The 24,603-nt window shown below is 38.1% G+C and overlaps 1 non-coding gene across 1 annotated transcript; it reads right to left on the bottom strand.

Moving 5' to 3' along the window:
• Positions 1 to 20,109: 20,109 nt before the first annotated feature.
• Positions 20,110 to 20,212, bottom strand: LOC138163664 (U6 spliceosomal RNA). The gene has a single exon (XR_011168891.1). It is a non-coding gene; the product is annotated as a U6 spliceosomal RNA (small nuclear RNA).
• Between the last annotated feature and the right edge of the window lie 4,391 nt (positions 20,213 to 24,603).

Below are 24,603 nucleotides of genomic sequence, written 5' to 3'. Positions count from 1 at the left end.
CTGAAAAGGAATAATATACCAGTTACAGAATAATTTCAGTTAAATTCATGGGAAAAAAGGACCCCCTCCACCCTTCAAGTTAAATCTTTCATGCATGAATCAATACCATGTAATTTAATTGTGTGTGTGTGTGTGTTTCACTCAATGCTCCTTCCCAAACAATACCCCTCACACTCCACTGACTACATAAACAATGAAGTCACTGTGATGGGGCATGGGTCTAAGCCAAGACCTTTTCCCTTTACCCTAAAAAAAATTTCTGTCCCTTTTGTCCACAGGCCCTGAAAAACCCCATACTTTGAATTATCCCTGGATTTTCCCACCCTTGATACTATAAAGATATCCTTAACCTACCTAGCCTCTTCATTGTCTGTTACCTGGATTGCTTCCTCCTGCTTCCCACCCTTGAACCCATCAAAACCCCATTCTCTTGGTTCCTGGGAATCCAACCTCTAGTCACCCCAGTCCCATCAAGATCTTCCTTAGACTCCTCCTTAAGTTTCTACCTAACCCCCTCCTCTAGTCACCTCAGACTACTTGACCACCCATAGATCCCTCCCCTAGGAAGTGATCAGATTCAATCTAGTTGAGATTCAATGTTGCTTAGATTCAGTCTAGCCTGCTTTCAACACAAGCTCACAAATGATTAGGCTCCTTAAAGTCTACCCAATATGGTGAATCTTTAATTAACTGTTTTTCTTTGGCTGAAAAAAGACTTGGGTCAAATTCATTTATCGGAACCCGGTGTGTCAGTATTTTGGCATCCTGAGCACCCTTTAATCTAATGCTCATCAACTGCAAGTTTATTATAACCTAATTCATATTGTTTGTAGCTCACTACAGAAGGAGTATAAATGGTTTTTATGGGGTTTATCTGGGAATCCCCTTGAACTCGCCTTGAATCTTCCCACTTGATGAGGAATTTGCCTGAGGCCATAAGCCTTTCATTATTTCTAGCCCCCAATTTTTGTTACTCTTAACCTAGCCCAGCCCTCCATTGTCTTCAGTTATTTCCCACCTTGAATCCCATTCCTGGACCCTCACCGAAGTCAAGATCCTCCTTAGATTCCTCCTCAAGACTCTTCCCAAACACCTCCTCCCCACGACACCTAGATCACTCCGACAGTCTTTCTGTATATAAGATCCATCTTTTCTCCATGAAGGGGCTGAGATTCAATCTAGCTCAGATTCAGTCTGTCTCAGATTGTTTTGGTCCAGCTTCTCAATAAAAGTGTCAAAAACACTTAGGCTCCTTAAGAGTCTACCCATTACGGTAACTTTAATAAACTTTGTTTTACTTTAGCTGAGAGGAGAAGAGTATTTTAGGGTCCTGAGCACCCCTGAATTCCAAATCTCAACATTTATGGTTCCCTAACCAAGAAACTTTGCTTATCTTATGTACTTCAGAAGACTGGTATGTCAACTTCACACTCTCCATATTCCCTTCTCATTCTCCAAGTACCTTGGAGGTATCTTTCCAGCCTGACCTCTCAGCTCCCCTAAGATAAGAGGGCTAGGAGTTTGTCTTGTATAAGCCTGATGCTCTTAGATTCATGGGTCAATACGTATGTTGGAGGTCATGGTCCTGGGCACATTTTCTAAAGCATGGAGGACAAGGACAAATGCCCCACCCATCTCAAGAGGTTACCCACTAAGAGGTTTAGGGTTCTTCTGGAGACCCCAAAATAAAAACATGTCAGGTGCTGCTGAATAAATTCAACTCAAGTCTTCTCAGTCAAAGAAAAGTAAAGTTTAATAAAAGTTTGCTTGTATTAGATGCAGAGTAAGTCTGTGCTAGGTCATTCTATGGCGCTCTCACACTTCCGTGGTGCTCTCACTATTATATGGTGTTCTCACCCACATGGCATTCTATGGTGCTCTCACAAACATGAAAACAGGATGGGGTCTCATATACAGAAGGTTGTTGGAGGAATCTAGGGATGGTCTAGGGGAGGGGATTGAGGAGCATCTTCAGGAGGAGTTAATGAGGTCAATGAGTGATTAAGGTTGGGAAGCCACCTGGAGACTACAGACAATGGTGGGCTAGACCACTTAAAGGGTGGGAAGTATATGAACAATGGAGGGTCAGGCTAGTAACTAAGCTAGAGTTAGTAGTAAGTAACTAGGCTAGAGGTCTGCGCCACAATGTAAGGCTTATTGCCTCATGCAAATACCTGATCAAATGAGACAATTTATTCAGAGTCTAAGGGAGGTCCCCAGAAACTGTACCTCAAGGACTCAAGGAGAACTCAAGGGGGCTCCCAGAGCCCATACATTATCACATCCAGAAATGTATGCCTAATTCTTTCAATTCTCTAGGTGCCAAGGAATTGGGAAAACTTCAGGTACCTTTTTGTGGGTATTTTCCCCTCTTGTTAGGTTTTGTTTGTTTGTTTTTTTTAATCTTACTTACAGATCATCCTTTATGGAGTATGGGACTTCCATGCCCCACACCTATAAGGAGTCAATCCTAACTTTTACAACATTGGGAAATTTTACTTACTCTAAAAGAACTTGAAAAGAAGAAGCTGGTGTCCCTTTCCATCAATGTTTGGCATCAGTATCACCTTGAAGGCCATGATGTGTGGTACATTTTGGGGACTTTAAAATCTAATACTCTCTTTCAGTTTTAATTGGACTGTTGGCATAGAGAATGGAGTGTGTGAGCTGCCCCAGCACAGACCCAACCATAGCAGAGTTGGAGCTAGCCAGGGTGGATTTACTCACCCACCGGAGGAGTGAATCCCAAACCTTTCACCACAGTATGTGGGCCTGTCACAGCTGGGTAAGAGAAAAGGGCAGGACCTGTGGTAATGGCAGAATCTATTTCTGGGATTATCAGTCATCAGCCTGGAAGTTTATAAATCTCCTACCTGAACTTCTAGAAGCCAAGATAGAGGAGTAAATCATAAGTATATTCATCCCTCTCTAATCCTGAAAAACACAGAGAATATTGCCCCAGTATAAAATCATGAAATAGTGGAACCAGCAGCAGGCTTGAGAAACCTGGAGGAAGGGTGTGACTATGGCTGTGGTGAGGCTAAAGGGCAGGATAATAGGTGTCCTAACAAACCCCATCTCATCCAACTAGTGGACTCCATGGGTGTGGAGCAAGCAAGAGCTAATACCAGAAGTACAGGTGTGCCTGTGCACAACCATGGGAATTTACAGGCAATAGGCTGCCCCCAGCTACTAGCAGATGAGCCTATGTGAGGTCTAGCATAAGGGCATGGAGATGGAAATCTAAAATAGCCTGACAATTCTTCTCTTACTCCTCACACTGTGAGCTTCTGTGTAACTCTGGGGAAACCCAGAAAGTTCTGGTCTACACCTCAATCTAGGCACTCAGAGGTCACAGTACACAAAACCAATATCCAGACCAATAAGTCCCAGTATAAGAAGCATGCTTCATGGGTGGCTATGTGGTGCAGAGAATAAAGCACCAGTTCTGGAGTCAGGAGGACCTGAGTTCAAATCCAGCTTCAGACACTTAACAATTAATAGCCATGTGACTTGGGCAAGTGATTTAACCCAATTGCCCTGCCTTCTGCCCTCCAAAAAAAAAGAAGCTTGCATCAGTACCCTCTATACCCCAAAGCAGAGATGTACTTTAAAAGCCAGGAAACAGGCAATCACAATAGGCAAAAAAACATATTGGAAAAACAAAGAATTTAGAATCCTATTATGATAAGCAAGAAGAACAAATGCAGAAGCTGTCAGCATTGATCTTATACTCACATCTGTAACCTCAAAACAGAACATGAACTGGTCACAAGCCCAAAAAGCACTCTTAGAAGAGCTCAAGAAGAATTTTAAAAGCCAAATTAGAGAGGTAGAAAACAAAATGATCAGTGATTTTAAAAATAAAATTGGCAAAATGGAAAAAAAAAACACTGAAGAAAACAACTCCTTAAAATAGAAAATTTGTCAGAAGGGAAAGGAGCTTCAAAATCTAACTGAAGAAAACAATTCCTTAAAAGCTCAAACTGAAACAATGGAAAAGGAGGTTCACAAAACAATGGAGGTAAACAATTTGCTAAAAATTAGAATTTAATAAATTGAAGTTAATGAGACATTGAGGCATCAAGAATCAGTCAAACAAAATCTAAATAATGAAAAAATAGAAGAAAATGTAAAATAACTCATTGGAAAATTTACTGCAGTGGAAAGAAGATTCAGTACAGATAATCTAAGAATTATTTTTCTACCAGAAAGCCATGATTAAAAAAAAAACAAAATTGGACAGCATCATTAAAGAAATCATTAAGGAAAACTGCCCTGTGGTCCTAGAACTTGAGGGTAAAATAGTTACTGAAAGAATCCATGAAACACCTCTTGAAAGAGATCCCAAATTTAAAATTCCAAGGAATATTGTTGTCAAATTCCAGAATGAACAGATCAAGGAGAAAGTACTGGAAGCAGCCAGAAATAATTGAAATATCCAAAAAATATACATTCAGGATCACAAAGGACCTAACAGGTTCTACATTAAAAGATCATAGGAATTGGAATGTAATATTTCATAAGACAAAAGAACTTGAACTACAACCAAGGATCAATGACCCAGCAAAATTAAGCATAATCTTTCAGACCAGGAGATGTTCATTCAATGAAATAAGGGACATCCAGATCTTCCTGATGAAAAGTCCAGAGCTTAATGGAAAATTTGTTCTCCAAAAATAGGACGCAAGAGAGACATAAAGAAGCAAACAGGGAAAACACACACACACACACACGCACAATTTGTTATTCAAAAAGAGCAAGCTGTCTACATCCCTATATGGGAGGATGAGCCCTGTCAATCAATATTGAGACTTATATACTTCTCACAACATGTAAAAGGGATGGATAGAGAGACACACACACACACAGACAAATAAAATGGTTATGAATTAACTAATGTAAAGATACAAAACTTTACTAAGTGGTGTAAAGGGATTGTAATTGGAGAAGAGAAAAGGGGGAGGCATAAAAGGGTAAATTATGTCACATGAAGAGTTAAAAAGCATTAAAATATCAGGAAAGAGAGGGAGATGAACATTTTATGAGCTTTACTCTCGGTTTTGTTTCAAAGAGGGAATAAAATACTCAGTTATGTATAGGAATCTAACATAAAAAGACAAAAAAACTTATAGCAGAGGAAAAGAAGGGAGGGAGAGTGGCATTTCTGGAGATTTATTCTCATTGGATTTGGTTCAAGGAAAAAAAATACTTTCTTAAGCATAAATATCTTTCATGCCCAACAGGCAGAAGGAGGGAAAAGGGGGGAAAATGGAAGGGGTTATAGAAGGGAGGAATATAGAAAGAGAAAAGAGAGGGGGGCTGATAAGGAGGGAAAATTGAGTGAGGCAGTGTTCAAAAGGAAAACTCAATGAGGAGAAGGGAGAAGTAAAAGCATAAACAGGGGAGGGAATAAGATGGAGACAAAGACAGATAGTAATAAAAACTGTGAATGTGAATGGGTGTAGCAGCAAGCACCCCAGCATCCCCAGGATACCTACCAAAACAGGTTCTTAGATCTGCTTTTCTAAAGGAAAGCAACTCACAATGGGTTAACAAGTTTACTTTAATCAATCAAACATATATCATTTACCTAGTTCAGGGGAAAAAGGTCAGCACCCTGAACTTCAAAGTATACAGAGGTTACAAGTATAAATTACAAGAACATTTCAGTAGACAGGCTTCCAAACTGTTCGACCATTACATACATCCATACTTAATCCTAGTTACCAGAGAGGGAAGCATCAACATCTGGGTTTTCAAAGCCAAGGGGCTCTCAACAGCTGCCCAGAGTCTCATCTGGTCAAATCACACAGCACTTCTCAAAGTGAGTTGCAAGGCAAAGCCTCACATCAGGGCTTACGTAGCCATCTCCTGGCTCGGAGAATGTAAAAACCTTTTTGACTCCCTGCCCAATAACAGAGTATCTCCTGAGAAACAAGCCTCTCACCATAGGCTCCAGGTGAACTTAAGCCTAGGGGCAGGGAAGACCTTAAAAATTTACATTTCTATAACAATGGGAGGAACTCTCCCATAAAATGGAGGGAGATAGCAGAATGGATTAAGAAAACATAATCCTACAATATGCTGTTTACAAGAAACACATTTGAAATAGGGGAATACACACAGGGCAAAGATAAAAAGTTGGAGTGGAATATATCATGCTTCAGATAAAGTAAAAAAAAAGCAGGGTTAGCAATCCTTATCTCAGAAAAAGCAAAATCAAAAATAGATCTAATTTAAAGAGATAAGGAAGGAAATTATATCCAGTTAAAAGGCACCATTGAACATGAAGAAATGTCATTACTAAATATATAGGCAGCAAGCTGTATAGCAAACAAATTCCAAGAAGAGAAGTTCAGGGAGTTGGAGGAAGAAATACATAGCAAAACTATACTAATGGGGGACCTCAAGCTCCCCCTCTCTGAACTTAATAAATCTAACTTGAAAATACATATGAAAGAAGCTAAGGAGGTGAATATTATTATGGAGAACAAATATATGTTAGAAATATGGAGAAAACTGAATGGAGATAAAAAAAGAATGTACTTTAATCTCAGGGGTACATGGCACATACAAAAAAGCAAACCATATACTAGCTCAAAAACACCTCACAATTCAGTGCAGAAAGGCAGAAATATTAAACACATCCTTTTCAGATCATGATGCAATAAAAATTATATATAATAAAAGGCCATGGAAAGATAGAGTAAAAAATATTTGGAAACAAAATAATCTTATCCTAAAGAATGAGTGGGTCAAGCACCAAATAATAGAAACAATCAATAACTTCATTCAAGAGAATAAGAATAATGAGACAATATACCAAAACTTGTGGAATACAGCAAAAGCAATTCTTAGGAGATGTTTTATAACTCTGAATGCTTACATAAGTAAAATAGAGAAAAAAGAGATCACTGAATTGGGCATGCAATTGAAAAAGCTAGAAAAACAACAAATTAAATATCCCTAATTAAATAATCAATTAGAAATAGTGAAAACCAAAGGATTGATCAAATTGAAATTAAGAAAACTATTGAATAATAAAATATTTTACTATACTATTATATTATACTTTTGAACTAAATATAATAAAACTAAGAACTGCCTTTGTTGAAAAAATTGATAAACATTTAGTCAATTTGTTTAAAAAAAGAAAGAAAATCAAATTACCACTATCATAAAAGAAAAGGATGAATTTACCTCCTATGAAGAGAAAATTAAACAAAACTATTAGCAATTATTCCCAAATTGTGTCCATTAATTTGAAAATATTAGTAAAAGTGATGAATAGTTAAAAAATAAAAGTTGCCAAATTAAATGAAGAAGTAAAATACTTAAATCCATCTCAGAAAAAGAACTTGCAGAAGCCATCAATGAACTCCCTAGAGAAAATCTCCAAAGCCAGATGGATTTACAAGAAAATTCTATCAAACATATAAAGAAAAATTAATTCTAATAGTATATAAACTGGGAAAATGGCAGAAGAAGGAATCCTAGCAAATACTTTTTTTTATGATACAAATATGAATACTGATGCCTAAATCAGAAAGAGCCAAAACAGAACAAGAAAACTATTGACCAATTTTCCACATGAATATGGATGCAAAATACAGCAAGCATTCCTATAAAAAACATGAGCGAGCATAGTAATAAATGGAGTCTTCCTTAAAAATAATAAGTATCATCTATCTAAAACTATCAGCAAGTATTGTATGTAATGCAGATAATCTAGAAGTATTTCCAGTAGGATCACGAGTGAAACAAGGATGTCCACTATCACCCACCTTATTCAGTTTGGTACTAAAATGTTAGCTATAGCAATGAGAGAAGAAAAAGAAATGAAAGCTATTAGATTAGGTAAGGATGAGTCAAAACTATCTTTCTTTACAGATGATATACTTAGAGAATCCTAGGAAATAAAGACAAAACTACTTGAGAAAATAAATAAATTTAGGAAAGTTGCAGGATATAAAATAAACCCATATAAATATTCTGAATTCCTATATATTTCTAAGGAAGTCCAACAACAAGAAATAGAAATTCCATTTAAAGTTACTTTTGACATTATAAAATATTTGGAATTCCAACTGCTAAAACAAACCCAGAAATTTTATGAACACAATTACAAAACACTTTTCACACAAATAAGTCAAATCTAAATAAATGGGGAAAAAAATCAGTTGCCATGGTTAGGTAGCATTAAATTACAAAAATGACAATTTTACCTAAATTAATTTACAATTTAGTGCCATACCAATCTCCAAAAAAAAAATTGTTTTGTAGAGTTAGAAAAAATAAAAATAATCGTGAAGAACAAAAGGTACTGAATATTAAGGGAAATAATGACATGAAATGCTAGGGAAGGTGGCCAACCATACACGATTTTAAACTTTATTAGAAAACAACAGTCTTCAAAACTCCTTGGTTCTGGTGGATGAACAGAGTAGTGAATCAGTGGAAATAGATTACATACACAAGATATAATAGTTAATGAGTTTAGTAATCTACTGTTTGATAAACCCAAAGTCTCCTGCTTCTGGGATAAGAAGTCACTATTTGACAAAAACTGCTGGGGAAAATGCAAAATAATATCAGAAAATGGGCATAGACCAATATCTTATAACATATACCAAAATAAGGTCTAAATGAGTTCACAATCTAGGTATAAAGGCTGATACTGTAAAGAATCTGGGAAAGCAAAGAAAAGTTTATCTGTCAAATTTATGAAGAAGGGAAAAATTTATGACCAAACAAGAGAAAGAAAGGATTAAAAAAATGCAAAATAGGGGTGGCCAGGTAGCATAGCGAGTGAGAGCCGTGGCCCCAGTGTCGGGATGATCTGGGGGATCGAATCCGTGCCCAGATACTTAGCACCACACCCAGAAATAACTGGCTGTGTAACCTTGAGCAAGTTACTTAACCACAATTGCTTTAAAAAAATGCAATTCCAATTACATTCAATTGAACATATTTGTACAAACAAAGCCAGTGTAACCAAGAATAGGTGGGAAGCAGAAAATTGGAAAAGATGGTCAGCTAGGTGGCACAGTGAATACAGCACCGGCCCTGGAGTCTGTATATCCTGACTTCAAATCTGGTCTCAGACACTTAACAGTTACTAGCTGTATGACCTTGGCCAAGTCACTTACTAACAATTGCCCTGCCTTCCCTTCCCCTGGGCTGCTCAGTGCCCAGCACTTAGCATGATTCAGAGATGTGAATAAGAAATGCCTAGGCAATGTGGGTAGTTCAAGGAAGAATGATGAACTCCCTTTATTGATTCTTAGGACAAGGTTTTTATAGAGCAATGAGACAAAGGAAGAGGAATCAAGTTTTCTAATCATTACCTAGCGTGTTGTGTCCTGGAAGCAGTACAGATTAGATAATTTGATAAGGATTTGTTACCTGGAGACCAAAGTCTTAGAACTTTGATCTAGGCCCCAGGTATATGCTAATGTAGCCACAGTCATAAATGGATACACATTTAGAGCTGACCACCCAAAGATACCTGAGTGCTAAATCAAATATTTTGGCTCTCAATAATTAAATTTTGGGGTATAGCCTATTGATCTCAGAATTCAAGTAACATCCTTATAAGTGTAACCCATAACAACAGGAGCTAACTTGACAAAAAGTCACATCTCAAAGAGATTCTTGTTTTAAAGTCCACTATTAGGATTTAACATCTGAGTTCTGAACCAGGCTTCTTTGCGTCCCCACATTCCCTCCTACAAAAAGCAAAAAGGAAAAAAAAAAAGAAAATTGGGAAAGAATTTTTATAACTAGTGTCTCTGATAAAGGCCTCATTTCTAAAATATACAGAGAACTAATTCAAATATATAAGAATAGAAATCATTCCCCAATTGATAAATGGTCAAAGGATATGAACAGGCAGTTTTTACAGGAAGAAATTAAAGATATCCATAATCACATGAAAAAAATGCTCTAAATCACTATTGATTAGAGAAATGCAGATCCAAATAACTTTGAGGTACCACATCTCTCACCTGTCCAACTGATTAACATGACAAAACAGGAAAATGATAAATGATGGAGAAAATGTGGGAAAACTGGAACACCAATGAATTGTTGGTGGATCTGTGAATTGATCCAACCATTCTGGAGAAAAATTTGGAACTTTTCCCAAAGGGTTATAAAAAATGTATTTACCCTTTGACCCAGCCATACTACTTCTAGGGCTGTATTCCAAGGAGATCATACAACTTGGAAAAGGACTTATGTGTACAAAAATATTTATAGCAGCTCTTTTAGTGGTAGCAAAGACTTGGAAATCAAAGGAATGCCCATCAATCAGGGGATGGCTAAACAAATTGTGGTACATGAATGTAATGGATACTATTGTGCTATAAGAAATGAGGAGCAGACAGACTTCATAATAACATGGACAGACTTATATAAACTGATGCTGAGGGAGAGGAGCAGAACAAGGAGAACACTGAGCCCAATTACAGACACATGTATCTGTGATGACTAAATTTGGTAGAATGGGCTCCTCTCAGTAATGCAAGGCTATAAGACAACTCCAACAGGCTTATGATGGAAATGGTTATCCACATCCAGAGAAGGAGTCATGGTATCTGAATGCAGATTAAAGCAAACTGCTTGCTCTCTCTCTTTTTGTTTTGTTTTTGTCATTTCTTTCTTGTTGTTCATACCGTTGGTTTATAATACTTCTTTACTACTTGCCTAATGTATAATGTAAAATTATTTGTGGAGCCTATATTGCATTGCATGCCTTCATAGAGAGGCAGAGAGAAGGAGAGGGAGGGGGAGAAAATTTGGAACCCAATAGCTTGTGGAACAGAATGTTGTAAACTAAAAGTAAATAGATAAATAATTTTTTTTCAAAAAGGAATTATACTGTGGCAGAGAAGGAAAATGATAGAAATTTCTTACATAATCATCTTTGTCAAGCTCTCTCCAAACACATTCTCAGGAAAGGTTGTAAGATGCTTTTGCCTAGAGCTGTTCCAGAAAGGAAGAGTTGGGGCCAATTAACTGATTCCTGTCTTTTAGTTCCCAGGGAGTCACTCCCTTCCTCTTCCCTATTTCAGTTCCCACCACACTCCCAGATCCTCTTCCCACCCCATCTCCTCCAGCCCCTCCTGCTGCTCCCCAACCTCCCGTGGCTTCCCCTGTTTCCCATGCTCCCCCCTCCTTTGTCATCCCCTTTCCCCCTTGTTTTCCCTTTCCTTCTAGCCCAGCATCCCTCACTTCATTCCTCTTTCACCTTCCACATCTCCTACCCTGCATCTCCTACATTGGCCCCTCTCCCCCAAGGCCACCCCTGCTCAGGTTCCAGTCAGCTATCTTGCTAAGGTGCTCCCCTCTGTGCCCCCTGCCCTGAAGCAACACACATTCTGGCCTGAGGTCTTGTGCTCACAGCATTAGCTGTGGTTTTACTCCCTCTGACCACTACCCCTTGTCAGATGCCAGCTGATCTTCCTCTTTGACAGCCTAAGCCACCAGCCTTGCAGTCTAATACAGTTCAGCCAACACCCTGCCTCACAATACGTGAGACTTTCTATCTCCCTTCCCAAGCCCTCATCCCCACATCTCCTTTGGGGCTTTTCTCCCTGAGAGAAGTGCCTGCCTTTACCAGGGGGACAATGAGAGTGCCTATTCCATTCTACATTTTGGATCTTTCTCCTCAAGTTAAAGAGAAACTTAGGTGATACCTGGAAGACTCCACTAAATTGACTGAGGGTTTTAGGTACATATCCCTACAACTGGATCTTTCTTGAGGTGATTTGAATATCCTTTTCTCTATCAGTTGTTCCACTGAAGAGAAGAGGAGAATCTAGGAAGAAGTGCCAAAATTTAGGGATTGTTTGGCTAGTAATGACAACCACAAAATTCCCCCAAGGAACAGCTGCTGCTCCCACCAGTGACACAGGATGAGATTATCAAAAGAGTGGGCATATAGGAAAGAGAGATCATATGGTACTTTGCCTGTTAGAAGGCTTAAGAACCACATTTCACAAACAAATACATTTTCCAAAAGTTAGGGAAATTCCTCAGGGAGAAAAGGAAAACCCTTCCCTTTTCCAAGACCAGTTGATAGAAGCTATTAATAAGTATTTGAATTTAGATTCTGACTCTATAGAAGGGGCAGCAATCTTTAGCATACATTTTATTAATCAGTCTGCTCCAGATTTTAGGAAGAAACTGCAGAAATTAGCAAAGGGACTTCAAACACCCCAGGCCCAATTACTTGAGATGGCCTTTTGAGGCTTTAACAACAGACCTAGTTGCAGCACAAGAGAGAGAATGCAGGGAAAGAGCTAGAGACAGAGATCATACTCAATTCTTGGTTGCTGAGATGGCCATTAAAAGACCAAAGGAGTGCTGCTCCAGGGTGCTCCCTCCAAGGAAGCCCAGCAACTTGGGCAGTGAGGAAACATGCTTTCAATGACACAAGCAAGGTAACTGGTCCGAGGAGTGCCACTCTAAGGCATCCCCCTCCCAGATGGAGTCCCAGGAACCTATACCTCGGGAACCATGCCCATCTGACCAGGAGGGACATTGGAGGAATTTTTCCCTGAGGTTGGAAAAGTGGTAGAGGCACCTCCCAGTACCCTGTCCTCCAGTCTGCTCTAGACTTGGGATGAAAGGGGAGCCTGGGGCTTGGCAACATTCCCACTTTCTCCACATCTCTTGCTGAGCTATGGGCAAAATTAGAGGCCAAAGGTAAGGTTACCCACTTTATAATGGCCACGTTCTCTGTTTTAACCAATTACTCCGATTGTACTCTCCCCTGGACCAATCAGATCAGGAGCATTGAAAGGAAAACTAAAGGATATCTCCAGATATACTCCAGGCCCATGCCTATGTGAGGATCTGTTATTTGAATGTTTCTTCTTTATGCTCTCCTCTTATCCTGCCCCCTTCTTGGGAAAGGACTTGATGGTGAAATTGGGAAATCAGTTTTCTCTGGTTAAGCCTCTCACATCTACTCATGTTCATTTGGAAGTGTGAGAGATAGTTGAGCCAATTGTTTGGGATCAGGGAATTCCTGGGCAAGCTTCTTCTGCCATCTCAGCTATTGCATGACTCCTAGATCCTAATGTATTTCCCCAGCATTTTCTCTATCAAATTAAGCCCGAGACTTGGAAAGGACTGCAACCATTAAATACTGCTCAAGGCACTGAATCACTCCCTCTAGAGTGGGGCACCAACCAGGCTTTTAAGACTTTGAAAATTAAATTGACCATTAGGAGGAGCTAGGTGGTGTAGTGAATAGAGCACTGGTCCTGGAATCAGGAAGATCTGAGCTCAAATCCAGCCTCAGACACTTAACACAAAACTAGCTGTGTGACCTTGGGCAAGTCACTTAACCTCAATTTCCCTACCTTCCCCCCTCCAAAAAAAAGAAAAAAAAGAAAAATTAAATTAAATTGACCACCACTCCACCATTAACTCTACTGAATAAAGAAAACCTCTTCACTCTGTATGTTGATCAAAGTAGAGGACACGCTTTGGGAATCCTAACACAGTCCTTAGGACCTGATCCTTGTCCAATTTTGCCTATTTTTCAAAACTATTAAATTCTCTTACTCCTACTGCTTTCCATGTCCTACATGCCCATGGAGCAATTATTAAAGGAAGGGAATATCTAACAGCAAATAGCTCCTATATCAAACATGCCCTTTTAGGTTTTGGCTTTGCCATAGTCATCTTTAATTTCTTCTAGGGAAATTGTCTTTTCTCTATAATTCTTTCATGTCTGTTTTGTCCTAATTTGCTTAACCTCCTGTAGCAGCAAGCACCCCAGTGCCCCCAAGGTGGCTGCCAACACAGGTTCTTAGATCTGCTTTTCTAAAGGAAAGCAACTCAAAATGGGTTAACAATCTTGCTTTAATCAATCAAATATATCATTTACCTAGTTCAGAGGAAAAATGTCAGCACCCCAAACTTCAGAGTATACAGACAGAAATATTTCAAGCAGCAGGCCTCCAACTATCCAACCATTACATCCATACCAAATCACAGTTACCATAGAGGGAAGCATCAACATCTGTGTTTTCAAAGTCAGGGGGCTCTCAACAATGGCCACCCAGAGTCTCATCAGGTCAAACCACACAACACTTCTCAAAGTGAGCCCCCAAAACAAAGCCTCATATCAGGGATTATATAGCCTTCTCCTGGGTCAGAAAATGTAATAACCCCCTTGACCCACTGCACAATCACAAAGCACCAAGGTGTGGGCAGGAAAGATCTTAAAAATTTACATTCCAATAACACTTCCTTGGCAGGTTTGTCTCCTCCAGAGTTTAAGCCATTAACGTCCAGATGACTGCTCAGGCTATATACCCCTTGAATGGAACCTAGAGACACAAGGACAGTTCTATGCCCCTTGAGAGCAGGAGGCAGTTTTAGAAGCAGATATCTTCCCCCTTTACCCCAAAGGAATTTGGGACCCATTTGTTTGAGGGGAGAAATATGGAGTATAGACCCTGGTGCTTGGACCCCAAAATAGCGATTCATATGTCCTCACAAATGAATTCAACTCCAACTTTCTCTTAGTCAAAGGAATACAAAGTTTATCAAAGAAATGTCATATTGGGTAGATTCTTAAGAAATCTGTACATTTGTAACACAAATGTAAGAGGGTCAGATTGCATTTGTGATGTTTATATTATTAGGAAGGCAAGATTGAATCTGAGCACCTTCATGGAAATAAGATGGATCTTATATACAGAAAGACTGAGGGAGGGAACTAGAGGTGTTCAAGTAGTCTGGGGTGAGTAGAGGAGGAGTCTAGGGAGGATCTTGATGGGAATAGTCAGTAATCTTGGGTGAGTAGAGGAGGAGGTTTAGGAAGGGTCTTGATAAACTAGCCATCTGGAGCAAGAAACCTAGAGGATGGGGTTTTAGATAAGGATAAAGGATGGGAAGTAGTCAAAGGCATCAGAAGATACAAGGAGGTCTAGGCTAGATTTAAGGTAACAGAGATATAAGCTTTGAGATAATGAAAGGATTATGACCTCAGGTGAACACCAGATCAAGTGGGAAGATTCAAGGAGAGCTCAAGGGTGTTTCCAGAGCCTGTACTCAGTCAGTGTCACTATTTCTAAATTCCAATGCTTGGGAGAAAAAATTCAGATAAGATCGGGTAGATATTAAAGAGAGGACTGAATTCAAATTTAGTAAAACATGGTTTTATTCCAGAAATGTGAGAAAAGTTCTATAAACTTTAGTCAAATTGAACTTGTGAGACATCTTACTTTTTTGCGTTATATTTATAATTTCTGTATCTGCTTATGTAGCTCCTCATATATGCACTTCTAGAGGTTGCTCAGAATATATGGAAGGCTTGTATAGCTCTTGAGTTGCCTGCATGATCATATGATCAAACTGTGCTATGTTGAAGTGCAGACACAGATCATTATGAAGTGGCCAAGGAAGAATGATCCATGTCCTTGATTCAAGCATTGCTGAATTTCTAAGTTTTCTAGTTGATCTTATCTTCCCTACCCACAGACATAGACACACTGACTCTTCCCCTCAGGATCTTCATGTCAGTGAGCAGTGTACATAACCAAGTTTGCTTTAATTTACCAGTTCATATATTTTTTTTCCCCAGCTTACCCTGTTACATCCCCACTCCCTTGCTCCCTGCACACACTGCCTTCAAGCACTGTTTTCTTCTGTGAAGCACTTTCAATGGAATGCATTCCCCTCCTTTCCATGGTGACATGGGAGACTATGGGATCACAGTGTTTTGTTTTATTCTGCTCCACTAACTTTAATTCTGTATTCATTAATTTTATTCAATCAATCAAGAAGCACTTTGTTTACGTGCAAGGTGAGGTCATGGTATAGGCTGTTTTTGCTTAGTTTTCTTTTTTATAATGAAAAGTTCAATGGGGACATTAGATAGGGAGATGAGAAATAAAACATAATGTTGTGTAAGCAAAAATAAGCAAAATATTAAAAAACAATAATAAAACCTATTACAATGAAACAAATTTCATGTCACAGTAATGGCTTTAATCTCTTCCATGTGACAAATCATCCCTTATATTATTCAGACAATAAAGAAAGAATAACAAATTCTACTATATCCCACTATAGAAGTATTTTTAGAAATAATTTTAGAACAATTTAATAAAGTATGCACTTCATCACCTAGAAATCATGCTCACCTGATTTTCTCCAAAAGTTCATTTTAAATACCAATGTCTGAGAAATGTGGTATCAGCTACTATACTTTAGTAATTGTGTCACTTTTCTCTTCTTAAGACATATAAAAGTAAAGTTTTCATTTTAAGGTCACTATGTAATATGTATCTAATGCTACCTTCTTGCCGTGACTGATTAACAGTCTTGGGAAGAAATGTGTGAAATGAGCAACCGTGTCTGTTTCCATGGTTGCCAGACTTTTATCATCGAGCAGTCTGATAGCACCATAAATACAGTAATGGAGTTCAGGATGATTGAGCAACAGAAATGTCATGAGTAGGTAGTATTAATTGCAAGATTCCATCGATGTGTAGACCAATAATCCTGCCCCTTAAAGTATAGAACCTCAAAAATAGGCATTTCTGAGTCTACATGTGGGGAAAGGACTATTAAAGTGTTTGATCAGATTGGGAAATTCGTAGAGAACTTCAAAAACCTCAAATTGTCCTAAGAGAGTAGAAGTCCCCACATCACCCCTGATTATTTTTTTCCTTCTTCTTCCAAGATACCAGAGCATGCTGGGTAAAGTTTACTAGAGAAACTTAAAATCTCCTTACAGTGTTATCTCTTTGTAAGGAAAAAAAAATGAGGAATTCAGCTTTGTTTTAGGTTGACCTTTTAGCACCTTATGATTTAACAGACAAGCTCTCTTCACCAGTAAAACAATAAAATTCAGGGTATGTCCACAGAACTCAATGAGGGATTATAAAGTGCTGGCAGGTAGCTGAGATCTGTAGTCAGAAGGTGTGGGTTTGACTTTCTACTTCACTATTTGCTATTTTTATAAGATGTTAAATGTCTCAACATCAGTTTCTTCATCTATAAACTGAGATTGTTCAGTTAGGTGATATAGATATCAATGAGTTCCCTTTCTAGCTTTAGATATGGGAATCTATAAAAGGCAAGTGGAAAATGTGATCCTTTTTTCATCCTCTTCCTAAAAGGTACTTCCATAAGTAGAACAAATCTAAAAATGTGTACGGTATCTGTCTTAGATTCAAAAAGTGCTATCACTTCATATGCAGGAGCTGTAACAACATGAGTCCCCTTCTAGTCCATTGATAGCATCCATACTAGCACCCATATCATATACCTCCTTGGTGTACCCTCAACTTTAACAATTTTCAATCTCTCAACCCTACCTACCCAAAATCCAGAAGACCCACTGAAAATATTTAGTGTTAGCTACTCAAATTTAGTGAAAGTACTTAAAATCCTATCTTATTATGATGCTTTATAATAGTTAACATATACACACAAACACAGAGAAACATATACTGGAGTGACTTTCCTAACCAATAGTAGCTCTCAAATCCTTTTGTCCTATTTAACATTTTGGTAATCCAAACTACTACCCCTTTGCTGCATGAGTAGTACCAGACCTACATCTTCAATCATTACACACCTCATGGTGTGACCTCTGCTGTGGGCCATCAACTTAACACAGTACCTGACACATGGTTTTTGTTCAGTTGTTTCCAACTCTTCATGACTCCATTTGGAGTTTTCTTTCTTTTTTCTTTTTAAAGTTTAGTTTTAATAATTTAAAAGTAAATTATATTTTTATTTTTCAACATTCACTTCCATAAGTTTTAAATTTTCTCCCCCTCCCTCCCCAAGATGACATGCAATCTGATATGGGCTGTACACATACATTCCCATTAAACACATTTTTGAGTTAGTCATGTTGCATGGAATAATTATATGAAATGGGAAAAGCCATGAGAAAGAAAAAAAAACAAAGCAAAACAAAAAAGGAAATAGTCTGCTTTGCTACATTATGACGCCATAGTTCTTTCTCTGGATGTGGCTGGCATTTTCCATCATGTGTCCTTTGGAATTGTTTTATGTCCTTTCATTGCTCAGAAGGGCTAAGTCTATCAAAATCAGTTTTCACACACCGTGGCCCTTACTGTGTACAGTATTCTTTTGGTTCTGTGCCCCTCACACAGCATCAATGCATATAAATCTTTCCAGGTTTCTCTAAAGTACACCTGTTCATAACTTTTTATAGAACAGTAGTATTTCATTATATTCTTATACCACAATTTGTTTAGCCATTCCCCAAATGACAGACATCGCCTCAATTTCTAGTTCTTGGCCACCACAAAAATACGTTCTATAAATATTTTGTACATGTGGGTCCTCTTCTCATTTTTATGATCTCTTTGGGATACAGCCTTGGAAGTTGTATTGCTGGGTCAAAGGACATACATATTTTTATAGACCTTTGAACTGTTTACAGCAAGCTCCCTAGCATACCCAGGATGAAGAGTTTCAAAGAACCTCCTAGAAGATGTTCTTTGATCTGCTTTTCTAGGAAAGTAACTAAAAAAAAGGATAACAATCTTACTTTAATCAAATATAGACACTTAATTCAGGGGGAAAAAGTCAATACCATGAACTTCAGAGAAAATACAAACAAAAATTACAAGGAGATGAAAAATGCAGACAGAAAAAATAACACAAATCAACAGAACAATGCACAAGACTTCTAGCTCTCTGACCATAAAACATATACATAGTTAGTTACAAGAAATAGAAGCACCAACATCTGAGTTTTCAGAGCAGGGTGAGAGGGCCCACAGTTCTTCCCATAAGTGAACCCCAAAGCAAAACCTCACCTCAGGGTATATATGTGTGTGTGCATGTGTGTATTACATATATATATGTACTTACACATATACATGTATATATACACATATACATATGTGTGTACATATACATGGCTGTGCATATGTGTACGTATACATACACATTCATTTCCATTTCCATGTTCATGTCCATATCCATATCCCTATCCACATAATGGACCTCCAAGTGAGGTCCATTGAGGAGCAAGGAAGATCTTCAAATTCTCTTACCATTACATGGACACAGTTCCAAATTGCTCTGAAGAATGGTTGAATCAGGTCACAGCTCCAACAATGAATTAGTGTCCCAACATTCCCACATCCTCTCAAACTTTTATCATTTTCCTCTTTTGCCATATTAGCCAATATGATAGGATGTGATGTGGTACATCAGAGTTCTTTTGATTTGTGTCTCTTTAGTTAATATTTATTAATAGCATTCATAAGAGTATAAATAGCTTTAATCATCTGAAAACAGCCTTTTCATATCTTTTAACCATTTATCAATTGGAGAATGACTTATATTCTTGTAAATTTGATTGAGTTCTTCATATATTTTAGAAATTAGGCCTTGATCAGAGACACTGGTTGTAAAAATTGTTTCCCAGTTTTCTTCTTCCCTCCTAATCTTGGTTGTATTGGCTCTGTTTGTGCAAAATCTTCTCAATTTAATATAATAAAACTTATATATTTTGTATTTCATAATATTCTCTATCTCTTGTTTGGTCATAAATTCCTCAATTCTCCATAAATCTGAGAGATAAACTATTCTTTGCCCCAATTAATTTGTTTATAATATCAGCCTTTATACCTAGATCATGTACCCATTTGGACATAATTCTGGTATAAGGTGTCAGACTTTGATCTATTCCCAGTTTCTGCCATTCTATTTTCCAGTTTCCCAGCAGTTTTTCTCAGACAGTGATTTCTTTTCCAGGAAACTGAGGTCTTTTGCGTACATAACCTTTTCTGTTTATCTATCCCTCTATTTCTTATCCAGTACCAAGTGGTTTTGATGATTGCTGCTTTATACTACAATTTAAGATCTGGTATGACTAGGCCACCTTCATTACCATTTCTTTTCATTAATTCCCTTGATACTCTGGACAATTTATTCTTTCAGATGAATTCTGATATTATTTTTCTAGCTTTAAAATACAATTTTTTTGGTATTTTTATTGGCATGGAACTGAATATGTAAATTAACTTAGGTGAATTGTCATTTCTATTATATTAGGTTGGCCTACCCATGAGAAAGTAATGTTTTAAAAATATGGAATTCTTCATGAATTTGTATGTCATCCTTGCCCAGAGTCCATGCTAATCTTGTCTATATTATTCCAGTTTTAGTATATATACTGCCAAAGCAAGAACCCTTTGGAGTTTTCTTGACAAAAATAATACAACTTTCTATTTCCTTTGCCAACTCATTTTACACAGCAGGAAACTGAGGTAAAAAAGGGTGAAGTGACTTGCCTGTGGTCACATAGTTAAACATGTCTTAGTCTGGATTTAAACTCAGATCTTATGGATTCTATGATCCACATTCTTTCCATTTACCACATAGTTTCCTACCTGGCATGTAGTAGCACATTAAAAAATGTAAGTTAACTGACTAAATAGCTGATAGTTGTAAATATACATTCTGATTCTATGATTCTAAATGGTGGCTATACCAGGATATACCATAAAAGATCTCTTTAACCCACAATGTAGTTTCACTATAAATACTAATACCAGAGAACTAATTTATTTTTGATAATGTTTGCCTCTGGTTATTTGGAGTGGGGTAGGGTATTACTTTCAAAGTTATAGATCATGATTACAAAAACATATTGCTATTTGTTTTGTCTTCTTTTTTGTAGATGTATGAGGGAAACTTAGATGGAGTTTATAAACTTAATATGTGTGTGAGAGACACTTTGTTGGAGTGCAATGAAATGTGTCTTCTGTTTTATTAAGTCATATGCTTTTAACAATAGTGAACAGAAAATAAAAACAGCAGAAACTTGTTTTATTCTCCACTTTTTTTGTCATTCATATGACTGTGAAGGCACATTGTAAAGAAATTCTACTCGAGGGGCGGCCAGGTAGCACAGCGAGTAAGAGCACCGGCTCCAGTGTTGAGAAGACCTGGAGATCGAATCCCGGGCTCAGACACTTAGCACCCACCCAGAAACACCTGGCCGTGTAACCTTGAGCAAGTTACTTAACCCCAATTGTTTAGGGGTGGCCAGGTGGCTCAGTAAGAGCACCGGCTCCAGTGTCGGGATGACCTGGATCAAATCCGGGCTCAGATACTCAGCACCACACCCAGAATAACTGGCCGTGTAACCTCAAGCAAGTTACTTAACTCCAATTGCTTAAAAAAAAAAAAAACTGCACCCTGACTTACCCAACTATAGTAACTAAATAAAATAAAAAATTAAAAAAAAGAAATTCTACTCGTCCTTTACTTATATTTTAATTTTATTTCTTTTTATTCTAAAATATATGAATATTTGATTTTAAAACTTTGAATTCCAGATTTGTTCCCTTCCTCCCTTGTCTCCCACAATTACTGGGAAGAAATGCACTTCAGTATAGGTTGTACATATGTGTCTAATGCAAAACAATAAAATAGTAGATATATTGTAAAAGACTGATTATATTTCCCTTCCTCCTATCTCACCTCCCACTTGTTCTATTCTCTACTTTGATCCCATACCTATACAAAAGGGGGTGCTTCCAACTTACTTCCCCCCTAGCCTGCCATCCATTCCATCATCCCCCCTCTCATCCCCTTCCCCCCTACTCACCTGGAGGGTGAGATACCCTATTTAGTGTATATTTCATTCCCTCATACAGCCAAATTCAATGGCAATAAGGTTGACCCATTCCCTTTTGCTTTCCTATTCTTCCCCTCCATTGTAACCCTTTTCCCTTCCTCTTCTGTATGAGATAGTTTACCCCATTCTGTCTCTCCCCATCTCCTCTCATTATATTCCTCTCTCAACTCTTTATTTCACCTTTTAAATATCATCACTTCCTGTTAAATTGGTTCTGTGCCCTCTATCTATTTATACCTGTAAACATAGATACAAACATTCACATATGTATTCATGCCTCATATATATATATTCCCTTCAACTACTGAGAAAAATTTCATAAGTTACAATTAGTGTTTTTCCATGTAGGAAAATTAATAGTTCAACTTTGATAAGTTCCTTATGATTTCTTTTCCCCTTTTTGCCTTCTTATTATTCTCTTGCTTCTTGTATCTGAATGTCAAATTTTCTATTCAACTCTGGTTTTTTCAGCAAGAATGCTTGAAAGTCCTCTATTCCACTGAATGACCATATTTTCCTCTAAAACATGATACTCAGTTTTGCTGGGTAGGTGACTCTTGGTTTTAATCCCAGCTCCTTTGACCTCCAGAATATCATATCCCAAGACCTTCAATCTCTCAATATAGAAGCTGCCAGATCCTAGGATATCCTGATTTTGTTTCCACAATATTCAAATAGTTTCTTCCTGGCTGGTCATAGTATTCTCTCCTTGATCTGGGAATTCCAGAACCTGGCTATAATATTCCTAGGAGATTTCTTTTTGGCTTCTTTTTCAGGAAGTGATCGGTCGATTCTTTCAAACTCTATATTGCCCTCTGGTTTCAAAAACATCAGGGCAATTTTCTTTGAGAACTTCTTGGAGGATGATTTGTAAATTCTTACTTTGATCATGGCTTTCAGGTAGTCCAATAATTTTAAATAATCTCTCCTGGATCTATTTTCCAGATCATGAGATATTTCACATTGCCTTCTATTCTTTCATTTGCTTGGATATGTTTAAAAGCATCTTGGTTTCTCATAAAGTCATTAGCTTCCATTTGCTCCAGTCTGACTCTGAAGCAATGATTCTCCTCAGTGAGCTTTTCAGATTCTTTTTCCATCTGGAAAATTCTACTTTTAAAGGCATTCTCCTTATTGCCTTTTTGAGCTTCTTTTGAGATTTCAGTTAGTCTTTTCCTCAGTCAGGCTGTTGACTCTCATTTCATAACTTTCTTGCATCTTTCTCATTTCTCTTTCCAATTTTTCCTCCACTTCTCTTATCTGCTTCTTAAGGTCCTCTATGGGCTGAAACAGCTTGTATTTTCTTTGGAAGCTTTTGGTGCAGGAGTTCTGACTTCACTGTCTTCCTCCTGTTCCATGCTTTGCTCCTTTTTGTCCCCAAAATAAGAGTCTTATGTTGGAATCTTCTGTGTGCTTTGTTTCCTTTGCCTGGTCATGTTGCCCCTCAGTCACTTGACCTCTGCACTTTTTGCCACAGTAAGACTCTGCCACCAGACAGGGGAGCTTTTGTCCTAAACCCTGGGGTTTTTTCAGCTGCCAGAATTATTAGATGGGTGCCTTCTCTGAGGTCTCCACACTCTCTGGCCAGCTGGACACACACCCCAGGACCTCCACCCTAGATTACAATCCAGATCCAAGCAGGTTAAAGCAAGAGCAAATACCCCTCAGACTGGTGCTTGGTCCCCCTACACTCTGCAGGCCAGGAGCTGAAGCCACCACATGGTGCTGGCTGGCTGTACTGGTATATCAGGGGCTTCTCACCCTGGGGGCAAAAGCCATGCACTCCCACTTATGGGATTCCAAAGTCCAGATTGCACTGACCTCTCACTTTGTCCTTTGCATCTATATGTTGATAAATCTGGAATGGCCACAGCTGCTGATCTGGAGTCCCTTAGATCAGCCGCTGGTCAGGCCGGCCCTGGGGCTAAAGCCCCTTAGTGGGGCTGAGCTTGGCTCCCAGAGCACTGTGCTGGCCGATTCCTGCCAGCCTGCCAGGCCATCCTCAGCAGGAGGTTAACTTGTCTGTGTCATTTTGTGGGTTCTGCAGCTCCAAAGTTTGTTTAGAGTCCCCTTTTTACATGGATTGGGGAAGGTAGAAGCCAGAGCCATGGAGAGGTTGTGTTTCTACTCTTCCATCTTGACTCTGCCCCAACTTATATTTTAATTTTAATACCCTTGGTAAAGATATGCTCTTTATTCTAAGTACAGAGTGGAGATACTATTCTAGAATTTTTCTTTCTATTGTGAAATTCTATTCACTGTCTTTATTCTAATAATTCCATCTATAAACAAACATTTGTGAAAAGATCTAGCTCAAGTGGTTCTCATGACAAGCTATCTGTAAGCTCATCTTGCTTTCTACCAACTCTCTTTTTTATGAGTTGATATGAATCATATTCTCACTACCAACTTCCACTTTAAAATTTCTCAAATACTAGCTATTTTATCTGCCTGCCACATCTCTCAGCTGCTTGAAGGAGGTCAAGTATTTTCTGGGCAAAGTGGTTGCTAGGTTCTTATGACTCTTTAATCTGGAAATTGCTTTATGATTGCTAAACCTGGGAAGGGCTCTTGACTTGATGTGTGAGTGTGTGCGTGTATATGTGTGTGTGTTTAATATTTTTAACTCTTTCAATTCAACTGCTTTCCTTTGTATACCTACATATTTTATGGCATGAAATTTAAGATATTTTCCTAAGAATAGTTTCTGCTATATGGCCAAAGATGTACCTGGCAAATAACCAACAAACTAACAAAACCTGCTAATTAAGAAATCATAATCAATAGATCAATAACCATTATCCATTTTCTATATTTTTCAGCATTTTTCTCTTTATGTTGAAAATATAATGAAACAATATTCTGTGAACAATTAAAGCACCATATAATCTGTAGATCCTGAAACCATGCATACATACATAATACACATAGAG

This window comes from Petaurus breviceps, unplaced genomic scaffold (assembly GCF_028583685.1).
Source record: "Petaurus breviceps papuanus isolate PSGF00001 unplaced genomic scaffold, PetGlider_PUasm1.0 125, whole genome shotgun sequence".
Taxonomy (NCBI): Eukaryota; Metazoa; Chordata; class Mammalia; order Diprotodontia; family Petauridae; genus Petaurus; species Petaurus breviceps.
Note: the sequence above shows the minus strand (reverse complement) of the source record. Positions and strands in the feature narration are given on the sequence as shown.